This window comes from Emydura macquarii, unplaced genomic scaffold (assembly GCF_026122565.2).
Source record: "Emydura macquarii macquarii isolate MOO-44397 ecotype Brisbane River unplaced genomic scaffold, CSIRO-AGI_Emac_v2 contig_1390, whole genome shotgun sequence".
NCBI classification, from domain to species: domain Eukaryota; kingdom Metazoa; phylum Chordata; order Testudines; family Chelidae; genus Emydura; species Emydura macquarii.
In genome coordinates this window covers 24840040-24863958 of record NW_027131527.1, presented here as the reverse complement: position 1 = coordinate 24863958, position 23919 = coordinate 24840040, and the positions used below count along the sequence as shown (strand labels likewise).

General features: G+C 39.3%; 1 protein-coding gene across 5 annotated transcripts in view; it reads left to right on the top strand.

The window, feature by feature from the left end:
* The first annotated feature begins 1980 nt into the window (after positions 1-1980).
* The window catches only part of LOC137156180 (adhesion G protein-coupled receptor A3-like), a 444419-nt gene continuing 422480 nt past the window's right edge, over positions 1981-23919 (top strand). The window contains exons 1-5 of one of the 5 annotated variants that reach the window (XR_010920688.1): positions 1981-2093; positions 3290-3390; positions 5256-5396; positions 6278-6427; positions 12191-12443. The gene's annotated coding sequence lies outside the window, so the exon portion shown is untranslated. Of the gene's footprint in view, positions 2094-2774; positions 2877-2911; positions 3022-3289; positions 3391-5255; positions 5956-6277; positions 6428-12190; positions 12452-23919 lie in introns of those variants that run through there. The other 4 variants (XR_010920687.1, XM_067552913.1, XM_067552912.1 and 1 more) reach the window with 4 other exon arrangements.

Below are 23919 nucleotides of genomic sequence, written 5' to 3'. Positions count from 1 at the left end.
TGCACAAAGAGTAACTAAGACTGGACTCCATGAAGTCCACCTGACACACAAGCCCCACCTCTATGCTCTGACTGGGAGAGCTTCCAGGCTCCTGATTGGGCCACAGCCCCTATTTAAGACAGATGAAAAACTGAGACATTGTTTGTACAACTGGGTTTCAGCCTGCTATGGACCCCTGGTCTGGTGATAATCTGTCTTCTGCTCCTGCTCCTCTGGTAGCCTGACTTGGTAACTGATTCCTGATGCCTGCCCTCTAGTTTGTCTCTCAGCGCTGATCTCCTGACATTCTAGCCTAGCCTGATTCCTAGTAACTGACTCCCAGACCGTTGATCTGTGGCTAATGTTTAACCTCTTGGCCAGGCTGCCCATCCCTGGCTCTGACATAGTCTTCTTGAATTGCGGGCATGAGACCTGGACACAGTATTCCAGTAGCAGCCACACCAGTGTCAAATATAGAAGTAAAATTACCTCTCCACTCCTACTTGACTCCCCTGTTTATGCATTCTAGGATTCATTAGCTCTTTTGGCCAAAGAGTCACAGTGGGAGCTCATTATCCACCATGGCCCACAAATCTTTTTTTTCTGAGTTACTGTGTCCCAGGATAGAGTCTCCCATCTTGTAACTTTAAGCACTTGGATAATCCCACTGAAGTCCTGCAGAGTCTACTCAATGGGACTACTCACATGCATTAAAATTAAGCATGTACCTAAGTATTTGCAGCATAGATGGTGGACCTGGGGGGCCATCAAGGCCATGGTCCAACCACTTTTTGACAGTCACAATTAGTGATGCTGTGACCCTGCATGTCAGGTTGCAATGCCACTCATTCAGATTTGGAGGGGGTGGGTGCAGAGGCTAATGGAGCTTGGCTGGCTGAAAAGGGAAGAGAGAAAGGTCAGGTGGGGAAGCAAATCTATGCCTTCTCCCCTCACTTTAAATGGCCCCTGACTTGCAGGATCAGGGCCTAAATGAGGTGGTCTGCCAGGGAACACATTTTCAGGACCAGCTGTTGCCCCATATAAATAAATAGGGTCCTTGTTATGGGAGCTGCTCTTCCAGATGTACTTATAACACTATTTGTATCATATCACTGAAGCCATTTTTACAAATTGAGGGTGAGAGACATTGCTTCTCATGATCACTCATGTATTAGAAGACACAATATATTGCCAAGAGACATTTAACAATATTTAATATGCATTCAGTCATTGCCAGAAAATTATGTAATATTTTTTTAAACTTCTGCTTTCATGTCCAGACTATAAAGAAGCTATGCAATGTACTGTATTGTATGGGAGTCACTACAGAGAGAACTGTGATAGTTGCTTACATCTCTTGAACAGAAGAAAGTATCCCACTCTAAAATATCTACATCTACTGCACCTATATAGAGATCTTGTTAGAGTTTTTAACCCCACATTTAACTTGTATTGTAGAGATGTGAGATTATGAGCCAGGAACCCATTGTGTGAGGCGCTGTACAGTCAGAGTGTGATGTTAAATGTCAGGTAGGATTCCATCACACTTACAGTAAGCACTGTAGAAAACCAAAATCTGCTGTTTCCAAATATAAAATTGTTAACATAATGTGAAGTCTAATGATTTCAAAAGATTTGAATAAAATGACAAGACCAGTGATGTAAAATTAAAAACAAAAGGATCCTAAAACACATAGTAGAGAAATTTCTTGTCTGGAATATAGTGAATATCCTTCTTCCTAATTTCCTTTCCCTGCTCAGGAAGCAAATTTCCACAGACTGATGTAATAATAGATTTACCTGTGACTCAAACTCCTAGGGATTTGATCTGAGGCTTTTCAAAGCAGTTCAGAGAATTTAAACACATCATTTATTAAAATTAAATCCCCTAGCCTACTGTGAAAATCCTCGACCTTGGATTCTCCCTGCCCATATTAGAGGCTAGCTGGCTTCAATTAGTAGACAACTTGTGAACTAAGCTATATATGCTGTGGATGGGGACAGCAGAGGCTAGGTAAGCCAGAAGAATGCTGCTAAAGAGTTAAGGACTACTAAACTTTCTGCTAAGATTGGATTATTTCAAACTAAAGGTTTAACTGGAATTGTGAAACAAGGTATCAAACTTGCTCTAGCCTTTGAATGAAGTTTTTCTTAGATGTTGTAGGATTCTTTATTATTTACTCTGTTGCCTATTTAAATTGCTCTTAATGTTTCCCTCTCATGAAATGTATGTGAGTTATTATGACTTTGATATATTTTAAAGGAAGTTGTCTGCTAATTTTAGAGTTTTTATAAGGTTTAGTACATTTACACTAGTTTCACTGATTACTTCTGCTGAAATCATTTTGTAATCAGAACATATGAGATCTAAATATTTTATGATTAAGGTTAACTTTTAAGTTTCTGAAGCTAACTAGAGGCTTGTACCCCAATATGTTTGGTAAGTAATCTTATAAATTTTACTGCAGTTTTGGTGGCTTAGAATTAGAAAGGGAGGTCACAGGTGGGGAGAATATTTGAAGTGCAAGCTGCCTTTATTAATACCAAGTCAAAAAGGGTAAAAATTTAAACTAGGGATGAGTAAACACTTATTAGGCTCCCATAAAAGATAATGAATGCACTTTATTAGGCAGACTGTCACAAAAATGGAACCTCACTCTGTTTTTCTTTATCTTCTGAATAATGGTATCCCCTCCCTATAAGCTAAAAACATTAGTGCTTCTCAAGTAATGCCATGACTTTTTATTTTATTTTTGGAACCTCCTCCTGCATGATAATGCCTGAACCTTCCACAGGTGCATGCTAAATAGGAGGACAGCAACAATCTTCCCAGCTCCTAGGGAATTAGTGTCAGGTGTGTGGAGACAGAGCTTGCTTAGTGAAGAAACTATTTACAGGTTAGAATTGATAGAGGGAAAGCTCTTGAGTTATTCTTCTACAGGTTGAGACTGATAATGTCACAGTAGTTCTGAGTCTCCCTCCCCTTCTCTGGACCATTTTATCTACGCCATTATCTGAAAATTACAATGTTGTATTGCCTCAGTAAGAGCAATGGCTGGATATACTCCTAAAATCTACTATAGCTGCCTTTCGTGAGAAGGCAAAAGAATACCTCATACTCTGATTATGTTAAACTAGTATTCCATGGGTAAAAAGTAGACATTTAAGTCCAGATCTACAAAATGCCCAAGTCCAAATTTAGGTGCAGCTGAGATCCTCAAAACCCCTACTTGGCTGCTACCTAATCCTGCAGGCCCCCCGAATCCCTTGGTGCCTAATTTTTTTTTTTTTTTTTTTTTTGGTCTAAAAGTCCCATAGGTGCCTAAGTTTCTACCTCTAGGAACGTGCACAATGTCTCATTCTACATGTCTTGACTTCTACGCCTCAGTGGGATCCTCAAACCACATGAGGGTAAGTGTGCCCCACATCTCTCCTGGGGGGAGGAGGAGATAGATTTTGTAGTTCTGCTCAGAAGATCAGTCCATATACAAAATCCAGCTGTAAGAAGTGGTGGTGTCTCCCTTAACTCATCCAAAAAGTGGGAGACCCAGGTCTAGTTCACCCCTCTGCCTGATGTGGAGAAAAGATTTGAACGGCCGTCTTCCAGGAGAATGCCCTAACCACTAGGCTATGGGATTTTCTGATATTGGGCTCCCTCAGTCTCGTGTTAGCATGGTTCCACTTTAGATAAATAATTATAGGAGCAGAGGGATTCAAAACTGGGTTGCTTACTTCCCAGGCAAGTGCCTTAACCTCCAGGCTATAATCATTCTTTTGCTCACTGGCTCACAACACCTAAGTCCCTCTGTGGACCCAGGTCTGAGCCTGTTATCCCAATTTCAGTCCTTTCCCGTCCTTTTTTGTTTCCTCTCAAAATTACTTCCTCTTCCCTCTTGGGTTGGTGGGTTTTGTGGTGCCAGCCAAATTTGGTTTAATAAATTGAGCTTTTCTTTCCTGCTTCTCCTGACCCCACCAGTTTGTGCTTGTGGTACTGAGTGGAGCCTTGCCACTGGGCAGGGCCGTCCCTAGGTGGGTGCGGGGTCTGGGGCAAATGGTCCCGGCGTGCAGTCGGGAGGCAGGCTGTAGCCGCCGCCTCCCGTCCAGTGCCTGCTCCCAGTCAGGAGGCGGGCAAATGCAGCCTGCCTCCTGGCTGGTCCTGGCCCAAAGCGTGGGGCCTGGGGCAGTTGCCCCTATTCGCCCTACCCTAGGGACGGCTCTGTGGCGCTAGGACAACTCCAGAAACAGATGGCATGCTGACAAAGCAGGTGTCAGCTATGAGCATCAGATGAGAAATGGAGGAGGGGGAGAGATTTCCAGGAGATTTAGGAGCAGCAAAGTGGGAGAATAAATGGTGGTGTTTCTGCCTAGTAGAGTGATTAGGGATTGGTGTGGCCATGCCAAGTTCTCATTTCACCCCCCCGCCCCAACTGAATACTAGAGGGGGCGAAGGTCATATCTGTTTGGACTGGAGGAAAGGCAGGAAGCAAGGTCACAGTTCAGATAAACATTCAATTATTTCTGAAATGCTAGATTCGCTCAATACTAATTTAACAGTAAACAATCCCCTGAAATTGCTTTACATTGGTTCTATTAGAAACCTTCAGTCTCCATCATAACCCCAATCTGTTTATAATTGACTTGTATGCTAATCTCCTGTGATATTCACACTTGCTGTCAGGCTTATATATTTATGATCCTTAATTAACTAGCCTCAAATTTGACTATACTTTACAAGGGTCCTAAAACTCATCTAATGTTCTACAACATCCTGAATAAAGTGTTGCAAGTCAATGAGCTACTAACCTAGTCTTTTGGGGTGTGTAGAAAGCCTCCAGCTCAGGCTTGCAACATGCAAATTTACCCCTTTGCATTAGCATCTCAGAATGATAATACACTGATTCAATAAGGGAAAAACAAGTGTTTTCATGCAAGTGTGACTGACAATAACTTATAGTGGCACTCTCACTACTTTGAGTGCCAGGACATAGCCTGGTTATAGAATTAACACTCCTACATAGTGTATATCAGCTGCTCTTAGCTAAGTCTTGCTTCCAATTGTGAGCCTGGCTTCCTTCCTCTTCCCCAACCGCATTCCTTTCCACTTCGTATATGGTATGTGTGGTCTGTGGCCAGCTGACAATTCTTCTTAGAACAAATCTGAGGCTATTCAGACAAGTTGTTTTAAAAACATGTGGGACATGGGGTGAGGGTGGGGGGAATGTCTTGGCAGTAACTTAAATGTGTTAAGTTTGATTGGGTTTTTTGCTACATCCTAGGTATAAAATTGCTTGTTCCAGACACTGAAAATGCTTTACCAAATTCATCAGGTTGCTGGCTCATTTACAATGTCTGAAGGCACCCAATAAAAGATACATGCATACCCAGTGACAGTGCAACTCCGTATATTGCACACTTCTGTATCCTTAACTTAATGAGATTCACTCTCACTCCTCTCTAGTTTAACAAAGATTTACTGGTTTTGATATTTACGTGTATATCCTCTGTTAAGAATGTAGTCTTACACTCATGTCATATGGTTACTGTAAATCTGAACTACTCAAGAAACTAAATCTATTTAGAGTAACTTCATAGCTATTTACAACATGGAACTGAAGAACAGCAGGTTCTATCATGCTACTCAACTGTGCGAAGGTGATGGCTTCCCTAATGAAGAGCTAAGAGCTCCACCACAATCTAGATGAGCTTATGACAAAGTTAAATACCGTAGAGTTTCTGGAATATCAGAAGAATTGTCAATTATATAATGGGGTCCTATGGCCCATTATTGGATGATGCAGAATAAAACTCAAATTAATTGGGTTTGGGAAAGGGAAGATTAAGGTGAAATAATAATCGCAATATGCTGTCTCTTCTTTCAGAAAAAATCCCCATAAAATCACTTGAAACATTTTAATTTTGGATTAGTTGAAGGAAGAAGCATATTTTGGGAGGAAGGGAGTGATTTGAAGTAAAGATGTAAGTATCGGTTGGGGCATGGGCTGCCCCCTAAAGCAAACTCTTTATCAGGCCTTGTGCTGTTAGGCCCCAAAAATATGACTTGATTCATAAAGGAACACAATATTTGGGTTGTATTTTCATATTCAGTTGTTACCAGGGCAGGTGTGACAAAGCAGGCAGCATCTCATACCATTAGGGGAAAGCTTCCTCCACAGCTTAGGATTTTCAGGAAGATCTCTTAGGCAACTATTGACCAGAACTACCCCTAATTATCTGACAATCAGTAGTGTCAATCTAAGTTGTAGCAGGCAAATGTTACATTTCCTAAACTTGGTGACAGAAGGCATGATTCTGCTACTGTTGAGCTCAGAGTTTTCTCACTTGACTGAAATGAGAATAGGAGTGGATACAAAATCTCCAGCTGTATTAATATCTTGCTCTTACACTGTGGTTTTTCCATCAGCAGATATCAAAGCACTTTACACAGGAGGTCAGTATCATTATTCTCATTTTACAGATGGGGAAACTGAGTCACAGAGGCAGAGTGACTTGCCCAAGGTCACCCAACAGGCCAGTGGCAGAACTAGGAAGAGAACCCAGGTCTCAAGTTCCACATCAGTACCCTAGCCACTAGGCCACAGAGCATTTTTAGCTGTGTCCCTAAATCCAGCACATGTAATTACATCTTTCTTTATACACACTCTTTCAAAAGGGGCCTTACCTCAATTAAATAAGGTTTTAGAGTAGAAGTGAAATGTCTTCCCCCTAAGCCTGTTTTTGTGTAACTCTCTGTTATTAAAACTGTTCCCTGTCCAATTACTTTCATAATCTCCATAGTGCCTTAGGGTAGAAAACCATCCTTCTAGTGCATACATGTTTTCAGAAACTTCATATTTCATTGGTTTCTATTTTGGAAAAGCAGAGATCAGTTTAACATTTTGTGATGTGTGTCTTGACCATGGTGCAGCTTTGCTGAATGCATTTTGAAAAATGTAGGCAGTTGGCTTTTATCATATTTTCAAATGGCATCTCATAGGTAATATGCAAAAGTAAGAAATGCTTGCAGAAAACTGAATTTTAATTGTTCTGTAAGTCTGTGGGAATCTGGTACCTAAAAGGTTGAAGCTCCTGAAATAATAAAAAACCCTTCTTGCATGTGAAACCAAATTTAGATGGCACCATAAAACTGATCTGTTCCTACCAACTGTGATGACCTTTTTTAAGGAAAAGTTTATTAGATGGCCAAAAAGCCAGGATTCCACAATCAAGAAAGAGGATGCCTTTGGCCTAAAATCCCATCCTGGCTGAGTGACAACACTAAGGCAGCAATTAGTGGGGTTGGGGGGCAAGGGAATATATAGCAACTGGAAAAAGGGGAAATACAAACTGATATAAATTAAAAGTTTATGAAGTGTAGAAAATTGATAAGGGAACCTAAAGACAGCAGGGAAATATCCATGGCTGCCAGGGCTAAGGACAATAGGGAGTTTAAGTATATTAGGAACAAAAGAAATTCTAGTAATGGTATAGATCTATTACTAGATGGAGATGGTAAATGCACAAAAGGCAGGAGGTGTTTGATAAATATTTCTATCCTGTATTTGGAAAAAAGGATGATATGGTCATGTCACATGAGGATTAAGTACATTCCAATCTATTAGTAACCAAGGAGGATGTAAAAAATCCCCAAAATCTATATCGATAAATACTTTTAAACCATCAGAGTCTGATAGGTAGCACCAAGGAGTCCTAAAAGAGCTTGCTGAGTTCTCTGGCCCACTGATGTTAATTTTTAATAAATCCAGGAATACTGGGGAAATTCCAGAACACTGGAGGAGTGCTAATGTAGTGCCAATATTCAAAAAGCGCGTGCAGGATAACCCAGGTAACTGTAGGTAAGTTAGCCTGATGTCAATCCCATGCAAAATAATGGAAAACTGATATGAAATTCAATTAATAGAGAATTAAACAATAAGAATATAATTAATGCCATTCAGGATGGTTTTATAGAAAACAGGTCTTGCCAAAGAAACTGGATTTCTCTCTTTGAGATTACAGATTTTATTGATGAAGATATAATATACTTCCTTTTGTAAGGTGTTTGACTTCATAGCACATGATAGTATAACTAAAAATTAGCACTATACAATATCAATAGAGCACACATTAAATGGATTAAGAACTCACTAACTGACAGATCTGTAAAACTGGGAATCATTATATTTGGGGTATTTCTAGTTGCGTTCCAGAGGGGGATTGCTAATAGGCCCTAAGATATTAAATATTTTCATCAATGATCTGGAAGTAAATATAAAATCACTGCTGATTAAAATTTGTAGATGGCACAAAGATTGATGGAATGGTCAATATTGAGGGCATAGCAGTCATACAGAGCAATCTGGGATGCTTGGTAAAATGGGCCCCGTCAAATAAAATGGGATTTAATAAAATTGGAGAGGAAGAAGAAAAGATCCACAAAAATGATTCGAGGGCTGGAGAAAATGCCTTGCAGTGAGAGACTTTAATAGTTCAATCTGTTCATTTTCTCAAAAAGACCGAGAGGTGATCTGATTACAGTCTATAAGTACCTTCACAGGGGGAAAATACTGGGTGCTAAAGAGCTCTTTCATCTATTGGAGAAAAGCATAACAAGAACCAATGGCGGAAAGCTAAAGCCAGAGAAATTTAAAATTTGATATAAGGCACCCATTTTTAACTGTGAGGGTGACTAACTACTGGAACCAACTGCCAAGTAGAACGTGGATGCTTTTCTAGAAGATCTGCTTTAGCTAAAGACAAGTTATTGGGCTCATTACAGGGGTAACTGGGTGAAATGCTATGGCCTGTTCTAGACAGGAGGTCGGACTAGATGATCTAATGATCCCATCTGCCTTAAACTCAGTTAATTATTAAGTTTCTGCCCTTCATTTTATCTAATGGTGGTATAAGAGAACTATCTCCCACCTATATAGATTAAAGTGGGGATGTTCCGTTCTAGATTTAAGCAAGGTACACTGTAAAAAGTGTAGTTACAGCAGATGATGGAAGGACGATTATGTACAGTACTACTACATTTCCCCTTTCCTGCATTGCCGCGTAACTCTTTGCTAAAGCATAGTGATTCACATAGGGTCTGTTCTGCTTTCTGCTGATCCAGATCCTAGAAAAGGTTCTTGGTTGCAGGAAGTCCGCCCAGGAGGAAAAGGGCTAGTGATGACACAAGATGTCCACAAGCCCCCTCCCACTGGCAGAACTGAAGCTAATCAGCTCTACTCTAAAAGGAGCAAGCTGGGGATGGGGCATAGTCATAGTGAGCAGGAAATGCACTGATTCTGTGCATCACTCTAGCAGCCTCTGTAGAACACAGGACAAAGCTTGCTCACCCTTGACGAACATGGAAATGCTGGCTGTCCTCCCATGGGGATGAATTTTCCCTTTACCTACCAGAGGCAGAGGCCCTTGCTGGCACAGGAAGATGGACTGTGCAATAATGACCATACATCCCACAAAAGGATTGTTGTGCAAGCCATTTGATATCCATGATCGTAAAAGGAATTTTCATGCACTATGACATGCTGATCTAGCCAAACTTTAGGATCCAGTTTAGAATGGTTAAAGATTTAGTTAAACTAAGATTCTGGGGAGAGGAAGAAAAATATGGTCTCTCTCAAAGTTTTTAGAGTTGGTGAAAAATCAGAAAGAGTGATAAAAAAAGCTAACAGGAGTAGCAGTATTCTCCTCCTTGGCACATTGCTGTTATGCACTCAGATGTTAGGGTAGGTGAGGGTTTTGGGTTTTTTTTAATTCCACCACCAAACAGAAGGGAAGGTTGGGATGATTTCCCTGCCTTTTAAATCATTCCATATCTAGCTACTGGTAGATCATCAGAAATGACATTCCCCTGTCCATTTAACAAACAAACTTCTGAAGGGCAAACTTTTGCCTTGGGAATTGAACAAATGGCAGACATTTAAAAGTATTTCCTGGGCAACAATGCAGTAGAGCTCCTTCAAAGCTTAGGGGATTATTTATTTATTGGAGGGGAAGTTCTGCATGACCCCCACCATGGAATACTGAGATGTATGGCAAGAGGGACCTCTGGAAACATAGAGCTTGGTTGGTAGTAAAATGGTTTTAATTTTCTAGATAATACTTAAGATGAGTGTTTTGGCCAGATTGTTTGAAGGTAGGTGGGCAGAAATAACATGTCTAACTTGTACTGCAGTTCAGGTCTAATTTGTACTCCAAAGCTTGGCCAAAAAAAAAAAAAATTAAAAACCAAGACAAACTTGAATATTGATTTCAGCACAAATTTAAGCCATAAAATTCTAACTGAGAGTAATTAACCATTGGAATAATTTACTAAGGCTCATGGTTGATTTGCCATCACTGACAATTTTTAAATCAAAAGTGGATGTTTTTCAAAAAGATATGCTCTAGGTATTATGCTCTATGTATTATTTTGGGACAGTTCTATAGCCTGTGATATACAGGAGGTCAGATTAGATGATCACAATGACCCTGTCTGAACTCTGAATCTATGAACACTGAGTCCTAATACTTAGCCCACTCTTTGAAACATACACGTGAAAAACTCACAGCAAACTGATGATTTTAAAATAATATAAATTATTAAAGAAGTTAGCTGTACAAAGAATTGTATTACAAGTCAGCAGTGCAATTTTATGGTCTGAATAGTCTTATCTATGATGAGTTATGACATTACCTGAACCGCCTCATTTGTATGTCTTTAAAACATTCTTAGCCAGCTGTTGTTTTACCATACATATCCAATTAATTTTAAAAATTAATTTTTAAGGTTTGTTTTTTCTTTATCCACCATGAACTTATACAAAAAAATTGGTGATTTATTTTATTGAATGCTAGACTGAAATCATTTATAGCTAGACGTGGTACACACTACATACATTATAACTTCACTGTACTGGAAGGCTGGCCACGAGTGATCAACGCTGTCAATGAATTTGAGGTGCAAATATTGAAGGCAATAGAATGTTGACAAATACCTGTTTGAAGCATGACAGAAACACCTTAATAGATATGGAATTTTAAGTCTAGTGCAAGGCTAATACATTTATTACAATACCTGAATCCAGGTTTTTTAAAGTGAACTGAGCCCATCTGCCAATTCTGCAGTAGCAGAATACTCACCTCTACAACAAATGGAAAAAGCAAATGCACAACCTAATGGGCATGTTTGGATTTTAAAGTCTTCTCAAAAGCCTTTTATGCTGCCCTGACCAAGGCCTCAACTAAGCAAAAAAATTGTCCCTGTGCATACCTGAGTACCTGCAAGGATAATCCTGATTCTGGATTTGCCGCACTTAGGACACTTAAAGAATGTGACATTTGCAATGGCATCAGGAAACCCCCAGTTCTGGGAACCTTCTCATGTCCATTGCACAAAGTACCAATCCTACCTGATTATCATCTAGAGTGCTCTTGTATAGGATGGCAGTCCTTTAACATAGATCCATATCTCTGACAAAAAGTGTACATAAAGATGGATAAGGACATCATCTGTCCTGCAGTAAAAAGAAGGAAAAACTTGAGCAATATTTGTTTTTGTTATTTAAAGTAAACTAAAGGATTAGGCCAATTTGGCAGCCATGTTAGGTATTTGCTATTTGTTGTGGTAACGACTTAAAACAAAAAATTCAGATTGTAGAGTGCCATTAAAATTTGGATTAATCAGAATTAATACTCACTGGGGGGTGGAAAATTCATTAATAAGCCTTCTTGCTTCCCTCCTTCCCATCTCCTTCCAGTACTCTGCTGGTGAGCTTGGTGTCAATTTAAAAATACTCTTAGGGCCTCAGTAAGTTTATAATCAGTACGTTATGACTGACCAACTATAAATATTACCTTTTAAAGGAGATGCATTTAAACCAAAAACTAATTTTATCAGAGGTCTACATTCTTGGATTATTTGGGATATGTTTTTAATTTGCTTGCCCTCTCATCCCTTTGGTTTATTTCCTCTGTGGACCACAGCTATTCCCAGTCTATGAATGCGTGCTGAAAACAGTAGAACTTCATTTGTGCTGACCATGATTTCACAAGCATGACACAAGTCTATGGTAATAAGAAGTATTAAAGCCTCTTCAGGGCTTGTTGTGTCAGATGTAGGCTTTTATTATAATTCCAGTAATAATGGTTAGATTTAACATGGCCAACTGGAGGAAATTTTTTAATAAATCTTTTTTTTTTTTGGTCTTTTCCTGTTTCCTAGTTACACAGCTGGAAGGAGGAAGCTTTCTCCAAGTTCTGAGCTGTAGTAATTCAGAGGATATCCTTGTCTCTCCTCACCTTCCTATAAATAAATTGGAAAACTTCTGCCCTGTCTTTAAAAGCCAGTGTGTACAACTCCAAAGCTTGTTCATTAGATTATTATTCTAAAATACATGTTTGCCTGTTGATGTGTGTACAACTGCCAATAACAGTAAAAGGAGGTGCGTAGATACAGACATATTGTGGAATCTCTGACTTAGTTATAAGGACCACAAATAAATGTATGTGCCTGTTTATCTACTTCTACCAATCTGTGGTTACGCACCACTTGCATGGAATTACTCCTGATTCACACCTGTGTTAACAAGAGGAGACTTTGGCTCCTGGTCTTTAGGATTTTGAGACTATATCCTTCTTATTGGCCTAGTTCTACATTTTGTACAACCGTTTTCTATCTTCCTCTAGCTCAATAACTATATACATTTTTGGATGTACCATCTCAGTGTGATACCACCTTTAGTTTGCTATTCATGTTGTCTGCCAGGATCTACCAAAAATGATACTAACAGTACATTTCATTAAAGCACAATGAGCTCTTGCCTTTTGTTTCCAGTTGCAAGTACTCAGATTTATTTCTAGGACAAGATCTCATCCATTTACAGGCATTCAAAAGAGAGTTCCTAAAAGCCTTCATTCAAAGTTGAAGGAAATGTTGAATTTCAACCCTAACCTCATTCACAGAATAAAGAAGTTATTTTACCTCTCTATTTGGTACTGGGGTGACCTTTATGGCAGTATGGTGTCCAGTACTGGTTTCACAATTCAAGCAGGGAAACCTGGAGAGGATTCAGAGAAGAGCTAAGAGAACGATTAAAAGATTGGAAAACATGCCTTTTTTGTGGAAGTATCAAGGAGCTCAATTTGTTAAGCTTAACAAACAGAAGGTTAAGGAATGACTTGGGCTATATCTGCACCATGAACTAGGGGAGTGATTCCTCACTTGCATACCCAGCCTCACACCAGCTCGATGAGAGCTACTGCGCGTGTAAATAGCTGCTGGTGCTATAGCCACTGGTGATGCAGCTAAGTTGATGCATACAAACCCTCTGAATCCTGTGGATATATACTTGGCACGACTAAGGTGTGTGCCTGCTGCCTGTGCTATTGTGACTACACTACTATTTCCACTCTCACTTGCTCCCATTGAGCTAGCGTGAGGATGTGTATATGATCTAGAAATCACACCCCTAGCTTGTAGTGTGATACGTAACCTTGATCACACTCTAAAGGTATTCAGGTGAGGAACAGAAGTTTGATAGAGAACTTTTCAGTCTAGTAGACAAAGGTGTAACAGGATCAAGGGCTGGTAGCTGAAGCTAAACAAACTCAAACTAGAAAAAAGGTGCAAATTTTTAACAATGAGGATAGCAAACCATTGGAACAAGCCAGCAAGGATTTTCGTGGATTCCGTATCTTTAAGTTTTTTAAAATCAAGATTTGATGGCTTTTTTTTTTTTTTTTAAAGATATGCTTTGTCAACCAGGAATTAATTCAGGGAAGTCCCAAGGCCTCTGTTATACAGGAGATCAGCACTGATTATCACAATGGTCCCTTCTGGCCTTTTAATCAATGAAATGTTCAGTTGCTTCAGCAGTATTTTATGGGTGAAATCTTGACCTCAGTGAAGTCAATAGGAATTTTGCCATTAATTTAAATGGAGCCAATATGTCACTCTTTACTGAGTTCTAAGTATCCAAAGCCACTGAAGAATAACGTGCTAAAACTAGACAACATTCTCTGCAAGTTACTTCATCATTCAGGCCCTAACACTGGCTTTTTTGGGTGAAAAACAACGAGGAATTTGTTGTCTTATTGCAACACAGGCACTATTATTCACATTTATGGTCAGATAAATGTCGTCTTGCTGCTACCTAGTTGCCACTAATGTATCATCGTAGCAATATCTGAATAATAAGCACAAGAAAGCCTGGTGTAACAATAGCTGCAGAAAAACAAGCTCAGAAAAACTGCGTTGTATATAAAGCAGAAAGATCCCAGGGCACTTTTCAGACAGCAGACATAAATGGCAGCACCAACAGGTGCAAACATCATATTTTTACTTGAACTAAATTAGTTTGTGTGAAACTTATTCAAGGCTTGTCTTCTAATTCAATATCATTTGCCAGTGAATATGACACTCAGGTGTCACATTCACCAACATTATATTGAGTATGATTTTGCATTCAGCATAGACCAGGCTAAGTCATAGTCAACCTAGTGTCATCTGGTTAAAACATTGTTCCCAGTAGGTCAAGGTTGATGTGGAGGTTCAGGTTCTGGGCCAGTAACTCTCACCAGGGCTCATCATGTTTTGGGCCAAGGTCCAGGAATAAGCCTCCAAAATTGGCTCAGTATCTGTAGCTTGCCAGGCTCAGTTCAAGGCATGGACTCTCAGCTCACTGGCAAAGCATGTTTTACTTCTCAAGCCAAGGCACAGGCTTGTGATGTTACTGACTTAGCACCACTGGTTGAAGTAGATCAAAATAAGAGTGGGGAGATCAGCAATTCTCATGGTCTTATATTGTCATGGGTTTGATTTGCAGCGTCTTGTGTGAGGGAGCATGACATCAGGAAGTAAAAAGGGACAAAGGAAAAAGAAATACATGTTCCCAAGGAAGCCATAGGCAACCAAACAAAAGTCTGTGTGTTCCTGTGTGCGCCCAGCATGAAACCGAGTAGGGCTGCTCCCAAATCCTCCTCTCCTCTCATGCAAAGGAGAGCCAGAAGGGGAGAGGAAACTCAGAGGGCCTTTCTGTTTCCCCTGGATTTTCACTAGCAGGGGGAAGTGGGTGACAGTATTTCCATTTTCCTAAGGAAGGGGCGGTCTGTCTCTTCCCTTCTATCTCCTGGAGGGGCAGGAGAACCAGCAAAGGGGAGAGAGCTTTCTGTAGAAGAAAGTGGACTCTCAGCTTGAATAATTCTTCTCACACCTGCTATTGGTCTGACATCACCTACAGGTAGGACTTGAAATTGTAAAGGCCCTAATGAGACACGAACTCTTTCTATCTGCACTTCACTGGAGGAGTTCTTAGTTCACCAACCAGCGAAGTGGCATGTGCAAAAGGAACCAAGATTCCACAAGCCTAGGAGACCAGGGGATAGGAGAACTCTTCCTGGCAGAGGAGAAGTTATCCTCTCCCATATTACCCCTTATTTTAACCCTCTGGGCACAAGTTGCTTGTTGCTATTACTACATGGCTTTATTTTATTATTACAGTTTCCCCTAGAGGCACCAATGATGATAAGGGCCCTAATGGGCAAGGCATCACACAAACACATTGTGAGAGAGTCCCTGACCCGAAGAACTTACAATATAAATTTGACAGACGGACAAAGGGTGAGAGAATCAAAATATTATCTCCATGTCTCAGAGAATTGAGGCACCTATTGAGGGCCTCAGGTCATGCAGGAAGTCTGACCCAGATCTCCTGGATTAGTCTAGTGCAGGCGTGATCAAACTGTGGCTTGTGAGCTGCATGAGGCTCTTTTACAGTTTAAGTGTGGCTCATGGAGCCCCCAAAGCTCTCCCATTCTCCACCTACCAGACGGGTGGGGAGCTTGGAGTTTCTGTCCTGCAGCAGGGTGGTGGGGCTAGAAGATTCTGCCCAGTGGGGAGGAACATCTCAGGGGGTTAGTAAGTTTAGCTACCCCTGGTCTAGTGCCTCAACCACAAAATCCTCCTTAAATTCATTAAATATTAGAAGGTTTTTTACAAATACAGGACAACCCAGTTTCTGAAAGCCTTCAGGAAACTTAATAGAAATGGGTTTTGTTGGGGAGGGGTGCAAGGCATGGTAAAACATGGTGCCTATTGCTTTGTGGGATATTCAGTAAACCAGGAGTCTTGGTTAATTAGAGTTCAAAATCAGGGATGCGGTATAATAATCAAAAGGCACTATAAGAGATTCTTGAATCTACATAAACATTTTGTACTTACAACCATGGTGGGTGCCTTACAAAGGACCATCACTAACCTTTAGAGATTGTCTTGTTCTACTTGCCCCTCTTCCTGTAGAGAAGACAGCACATGCATCTTTATTATTTAGTATGGAATTTTATGGGTGTTATGAAAAAAGCAATGGCAGAGGTGAGTCTTGCAGTTTTAATTGAAGGCAGTGAGATTCATGCACATATGAAAAAGTACATGTATTTGATGGCTTATCTGGTAAAGACACCATGAGGAGTGAATGCATTAAGCAAATGTATATGCCTAGATACCTGACAGCTCCTAGACAAGGTGCATTCACTTGACTGGAACTTCTATTACTGTCTGTTTGTTGATTCCCTCCAGCTCTCTCTTTCTCCCTCCTCTAGCAGAAGTTGTTATATCCCAAGCAAAAACAATGTTCCATCCTGTCAGACTGGGATGGAAAGAGGAGGAAGGCATAAAATATCAGAACAATTACAATGGTTTATTTCTAATAGTGTCTGGAAGTAGTCAGGACTTCTTTTAAAATATAAATAAACAAAGGTCACAAGCAATTATGAGAAAAAGCATATGCAGTCTACAAAGCAGTACTGAAAATATAAAGAAAACAGATAATGAAGAATGTTATGTGGATGGTCCAGTGCAGGGAATTCATCAGAACTTTGATAAGCAGTAATACGGGGTAGGCATTGGCTGGAAATCAGGAGTCCTGGGTTCTATGCCTCTGCTTCCACTACCTCCTTTTGTGTGCTGGAATACATGTCCAATTATTGGAACTATTTATCTGCTTTTAGCAATGTTGTCTCAGAAAGCCATCTGCAAGAGGTCCCTACGTCACACTTTTCTATTGGGCTTCTTAAAGAGTTATTATATATTCACAAAAGTCCTCATCAGTCTAGTAAAAAATGTTTCCTGTCTCAGTTAACACTTTATGAATACCAATTGCTACCATTGTGGAGGGTGATTCATTTTATGACAATTCCAAATGCACTCCCACATGTTTAAGAAAGCACATTTGCAAAAGGGGTGGGGGGAAATGGTACATTTAGAGTGAAATGAATAAGGAACAATAGGTTTTTAGCAATTCTCAATAGCTGAGGGATGTCATTTAAAACTGATCCTAAGCTTTGTGCATTATTGTAATATTAGCACTGATAACCAGTTTTGTAATGCATTGTGCAGTGCAGTTATTAATCAGCAACTACAATTGTTTCAATGATCCCTATACAGCTGCAATTTGGCTCTCCTGAACATTATTTTTCCTCTTGTAGTATATGTCTAGATTCATTTTAAATCCAACTCTTTAATTTGGTTTTAATCATCTTCCTCATAACATTCTAAAGGATTTCAGAAATTAAAAACTTGTAGTCAACGTTGGGAAGCTGCATTTTCACAATAGGCTGCATTTTGTTCTCTTTTAACACACCACATATTTTACAGTCCAGTTTATTTGAACATTATGCAGTTGTTGAAAACTTCATAAGTAGTAGGACCTCTTTACTCTTTAGCTACAAAAAGGATTAGATTATTTTCAGCCTAATGATGTTGGAATGGAAGAGGCTGGCACTCTCCAACTCGTGAGGTAAACTCAAGTAGCTAGGAGGAAACTTAGAAAATGTTACTCTGAAGTTAATCATATGCAGTTCAGCTAACTATGGATATAACAAATCCCTAATGCTGAAGGGTTTCCTTTTGTAAGAGCAAGCAGGAACAGTAAAAAATAGAACCATACAGTACAGGAAGAGTGGTGTGTGGTTGAAATGTTTCATGGGGGACGTGGGTTAAGGGTCTTGGCCTTTTGAAGGAGAACATTGAGAGAGCATTCCACTATTTCAAGCATGTGAGGAGAAATGAGAGAAGGTTCAAGGATGAGTGAGCAAGTAAGAATGATATTAGAACACAGGAGAGGAGGTGTCTGAGATGATGCATAAGAAGATCAGCTTATGAAATGTCTTGAAACTGAGGAGGAGAATCTTGTGCGGGAAAGAAATCTTTCTGGAAGGACTTGAAAGAGGGAAGGTAGAATCAGAACTGTGGGAAAGAAAATTTGGTGGCAACAGTTTTGTGTGGACAGCAGTGGAGAAAGATAGGAAATGGGGGTCTAGAGACAAGAAGGTTGCAGCATTCCAGTTGTGAAGTTGAAACTAGTATGTGAACTTGTGTTTCGGCAGTGGGGCTTAGAGCAAAGGGTACATTTAAAAAATACAGTAAAGGTAGAAGTAGCAGTAGGAGGCTGGTTAGGATAGGAGGTTGTTGTAGTTGGTAGGATTGTTGCATAGCTGTTCACATTGTTATAATTAGATATCTAGCTTGTAAGAGCTGACACTTCTATTTTATGGAATTTCTAATTTAGTTGCAAAATGTGATTCTGGTTAAATTCTTGATTAAACAAAACCTTAGCTTCAGTGCAATAGTCTGTAACTTTTAAAACTGTTTGTTCACTTCTAAATAAGTGTGTGTGCTTTTCCTTCATCTATTTGTCTCCCATACATTTATACAGATTTTTGGCCAGAAAACATCCAATAAAACAAATTAACTATTTGAACCACCAATAATGTACTGAACTCTATAATACTATCCTTAGCCTTTAAAATGGAATTCAACATAATTGGGTGGCAAGGTACTGTAATTTTTTATTAGAGAAAAATGTTATAACATAGGCTGCTTAACACTTGGACATATTCATTGAATGAGGATATTCCTCTTTTCTACTTTCTCTTCCAAAGTATAAATTATTCTCTTCCCATACACAGCAATTTTTCAGTTAAAAGGAAAGAAAAAATAAGACACAGCAAAGTACGGCTTGAGTTAGTAATGTGATTGTGACTCACTGAATTCATTATCACAGTAACCTAGAAATTCACTGAATATCCTTGATACAATCTCCTGATATTCAGCTGACTAAAATAGGAAGTAATAGAACATAAACTATTTGTATGTAGCACTGTTAATACATGATCACAAGTGCAGTCATTCAAAAGACCCCAAATCCTATTATTGATTACTATAAAAGTGTGTTTCCAGCCAGGTACTTGTATAAAATTCAATTTTACAGCTGTACAAAATTCATATGATTTACATTTTTTCCCCTCATAAATGTGTTTAGTTATTTTTGGTGTTTTTCTTGCCTTCTTCCACATACTCGGTTTGTCCTCCTGACATTTTGCTACTTTTCTGCACATTTTTTTGCATCTCCTCCCTCCTTGCTGCCCCAAACAGGACAGACCAGGATCTTCACAAGTCAGGACTGTAAGGACAAGAATGATCTGTCCCACTAGATCTTCTCAGTGGTGGTGGAGGTGAGGGGGAAGAGGAGACAGAAAGTGGTGAAGCATGATCTTCTGGGGGAAAAGGTAAGGCTTGAAGTAGGCTCCTAAACAATACAGAACAGAGCTCCACCATTGAAGGGTTAGGTACTCTCCATGATATGCACAGCAAGACAAGGTACATCTACAATACTAAGCCATGCAGGAGCATTGTGTGTCTTAGGAACTACACAGTAGAGGAAAGTACCTGCCGTGTGGGGCATCAAAGTGCAAAAAGAATGTACCCTGATCACACGTATCTTAGAAACTGGGTAGAACATGGGAGGTGGCTGTCATGAAAACTCCTAATCCAATGGACCTCTTCTTCTGTGTGGTTTAGGACTCCTAGGTGGCAGTGGTCTAACTTTGCCAATTCTTGAACTTCTCCCATTTCTCCTAAGTGCTTCAGCTTCTCCAGCCGCTCATGATGCTATATGGTCCTGGTCCCTCATTAGTCCCCAGTTAGTGTATAGTCTAAAAAAGATGCTCTCCAGGGGAGCTTCTAAGACATGCTGGAGAGTTACTCCTCTGCTACCATGCAAATAAATAATATGCAAGTAAGAAAGAAAAATGAAAAAGAGTTTCACTTTGAATGTTTAGAACTTCAATAAAACTGAAGGTTATGGAATGAATAACTTTGTAATAAATTATGAAGAAATGTTAATCCAGGTCTTTGTGCTACATACTGCAAGGGATTTTATTGATAGCTGAGGTTCATTTAGCAAGTAAAAATCAGTGTTAAGCTTTTAATGATATCTATATTTGGCTTCCTGCAATAATTCTAATGACTTCATGGAAAAGCTCAGTTCATTCTTGGGAAACAACGCCTGGTCTTTTTTTGTTCTCCAAAAATTTCTGAATTTGTATTTACGCCTCTTATAGTATATAATTGCCCAACTACCATCACAACTTCAAATGTAATCATATATTCGTCTCCATTCTGCTACATAACAAATAGAATAACTTATTTTTCCAGAAGAACTCTAACTTCAGGGACACTTTTATTTAATATTTTTGAAAAACCTGACTGCAAATTTTGTGATAACAAATCATTTTTTAAAGACAAAAAAAATTGAAAATATATTGTGCTTTCAGATATGCAACTTTGCTTAAAAAACATAAAAGGCAATAAGAAGTTCTTTAAATACTTTAAGAGCAAGAGAAAGATGAAGGAAAGTGTGGGTTCTTGGCTTAGAGAAGGAGGAGAGCTAATAACTGACAATATCAAGAAGGCTGAGGTGTTTAATGCCTATTTTGCTTCAGTCTTCACTAAAAAGATTAGTGGTGATCAGATGCTCAATACAATTAATACTAACAAGGGGAAGGAATGTAATCCAAAATAGGGAAAGAACAGGTTAAAGAATATTTAGATAAGTGGATGTATTAAAATCAGCAAGGCCTGATGAAGTAATTATCTTTGAGAATTCATGAGGAGAGGTGAGGTCCTAGAGGACTGGAGAAGGGCAAACATAGTACCCATCTTTAAAAGGGGGAACTATAGACCAGTCAGCTTAACTTCAGTACCCGGAAAGATACTGGAACAAATTATTAAACAATCATTTTGTAAGCACCTAGAGGATAATAATAAGTGATAAGGAATAGCCAGCATGGATTTCTCAAGAACAAATCATGCCAAACCAACCTAATTTCCTTCTCTGACTGGGTTACTGGCCTGGAGGATAGGGATGGGAGGAAAGCAGTAGACGTGATATATCTTCATTTCAGTAGGGCTTTTGACACAGTCCTATATGACTTTCTTATAATCAAACTAGAGAAATGTGGTCTAGATAAAATTATTATAAGGTGGGTGCACAATTGCTTGAAAGACTGTACTCAAAGAGCAGTTATCAATGGTTTGCTAGTGGACACTAATGGGGTCTCACAGGGTCTGTCCTGGGTCCGATGCTATTCAATATTTTCATTAATGACTTGGACAAGGGAGTGGAGAATATGCTGATAAAATTTGCATAAGATGCCAAGCTGTCTGGAGGACAGGATTTGAATTCAAATAGGCAAATTGGCCTGAATTCAACAAGGTGAAATTCAATAAAAATAAGTGCAAAACTTAGGAAGGAAAAATCAAATGCAAAACAACAAAATTGGGAATAACTGGCTAGGTGGTAGTACTGCTGAAAAGGATCTCATGATTATAGTGGATCACAAATTGAATATGAGTCAACAATATGATGCATTTGCAAAAAGGGCTAATATCATTCAGGGGTGTATTAACAGTAGTGTCAGGTGTAAGGCACGAGAGGTAATTGCCCTGTTCTCCTCAGCACTGATGAGGTCTCAGCTGGAGTACTGGGTTAAATTCTGAGCATAACACTTTAGGAAAGATGTGGATAAACTGGAGAGCCCAGAGGAGAGTAACAAAAATTTAAAAGGTTTAGAAAACCTAACTTATGAGGATCTAGGCATGGTTAGCTGTGAGAAAATAAGACTGAGAGGGGACCTGATAACAATCTTCAAATACATTAAGGGCTGTTTTAAAGAGGATGGTGATCAATTATTCTCAATGTCCACTGAAGGTAGGACAAGATGTAATCAGCTTTATCTACAGCAAAGGAGATTTAGGTTAGACATTAGGAAAATCTTTCTAACTATAAGGGTAGTTAAGTACTGGAATAGGTTATGAAGGGAGGTTGTGGAATCCCTGCCACCAGAGGTCTTTAAGAACAAGTTAGATAAACAGCTGTAAGGGATGGCCTACATATACTTGCTTTTGTCTCAGTGCAGGGGGTTGGACTATATGACCTCTTGAGGTCCTTTCCAGCTCTACATTTCTGTGATTCTAATATTCTTACTGTGTGCAGTGCTCTATACTAGATGTTCATGGACAGGGTCTACCACTTTCCTCATTTGTGACATAAAGTCATTATACATTTAAGCTAAAAATCATTGGTGTTTTGATATTTGTGTGGGGTTTTTTTTGTTTTGTTTTCTTGCCACACCAAACACCATAAGGCAGGATCATATTCATTCTGCATTTTCCCTGTCACTCTTCCTGCCCATTAAGAATCTGTATTTTCAGCCCACTGAAAATGTGTTCTGGATTATTTTTCCCCCAGATATTTTACCAGTCATTTTTTCCTAAGTTATATCTCATGTAGTTATTTTTCTGTCCATTTTCTTTGTTATGATTTATAGCCATACCATCGTGCGGTATGAGTGTGTCCAAACTCTCAAACTATAGTGAGCAGAGTTTGTTACCTCGATGCAAAGCAGTGATAAAATACCAAGATGCTGCAGGAAATGAGGTAGACAATTGACTGCTTCACTCTGGTTGGTATAGAACCAATGTCCTAGCAGTTAGAGGGTTGCTGAAGGTGCCATCTTTTGGACAAGAGGTAAAACAAACTTGTGACATTAAAGTTTTCATGGCTCTTTGGAAATCCTGTCAAAGTTCTAATTTAGATAATTACATTGTGCCTCTCTAAATTTCCTATTTATTGTATGAAACATTCTTCATCTCTTGTTACCAAGCAGTTAAACAGGTGCTGCCGCATGTCTTATGTGACTGTGAAGTGATCCATGTAGAATGTAAACTTGTAAATCAGAGAAATGCCTATATTTCTAAATTCTGATTAATTTTTGTAATTGTTTCAGCCCTCACTCATGTTAGCAGCATTTCAATATTTAGGATTATCCATAACTTTACTTGATGTTTATAAACATTCTTTTTTAACTCCTACTTTCTGCCAGAGAGTAAGACTTGTATGTTTCAGGATTACTCCAATGCACATAAAAAAAAATCTGGTCAGCAAAAGAATAAATAGAAAACAATCATATTTGTTTGTCCACACCCATACTGGCCATGACCTGTATATCGCATAAAAATCTAGTCCCTTTGCACATAATTATTTTGTCCAATAACTAAGGCATGTATTTAGATGGCAAAGAAATATTAAACTACATGGTTTTAGGCTTCCATATCTCACGAGTGTCCAGACCTTAAGTATTCAGTCAAAGCTACCAGGGTTTGCTTCTGTGCTCTAGGAAAGTAATCTGAGTTGGGCTGGGCTCACATTGTTTTAGCACTCTCTATGCTTCTCAAATTCTGCTAGTGCAGGCTGTTGTAGGGGAGGCACCACCTTCATTTTAACAATACCCTCAAGCATTTCATAAAGCTGACAAATGCAAAATCCTGGCAGCTGATCAAACTAAATGGGAAAACTATAGCCAGGAAGATAATCATAGGTATGCTCCCTTTGAGCTACATGCACAGTAACCTCATGTTGTTTGTCTAGAAGACTGTAAGCTCTCTGGGGCAGGAAACATTGTATCTATGCTTGTAAAATATCATATACATTTGACATTATATAAATGTTTAAAGGTGACAGGCAATGTGGGTTTGTGTCCTGTTTTTGCTGCTTTATGATCTATAAGGATGGCCTGAAAGGCTGGTTGGTTTTTTGGAGGGTTGGAGAGGAACCT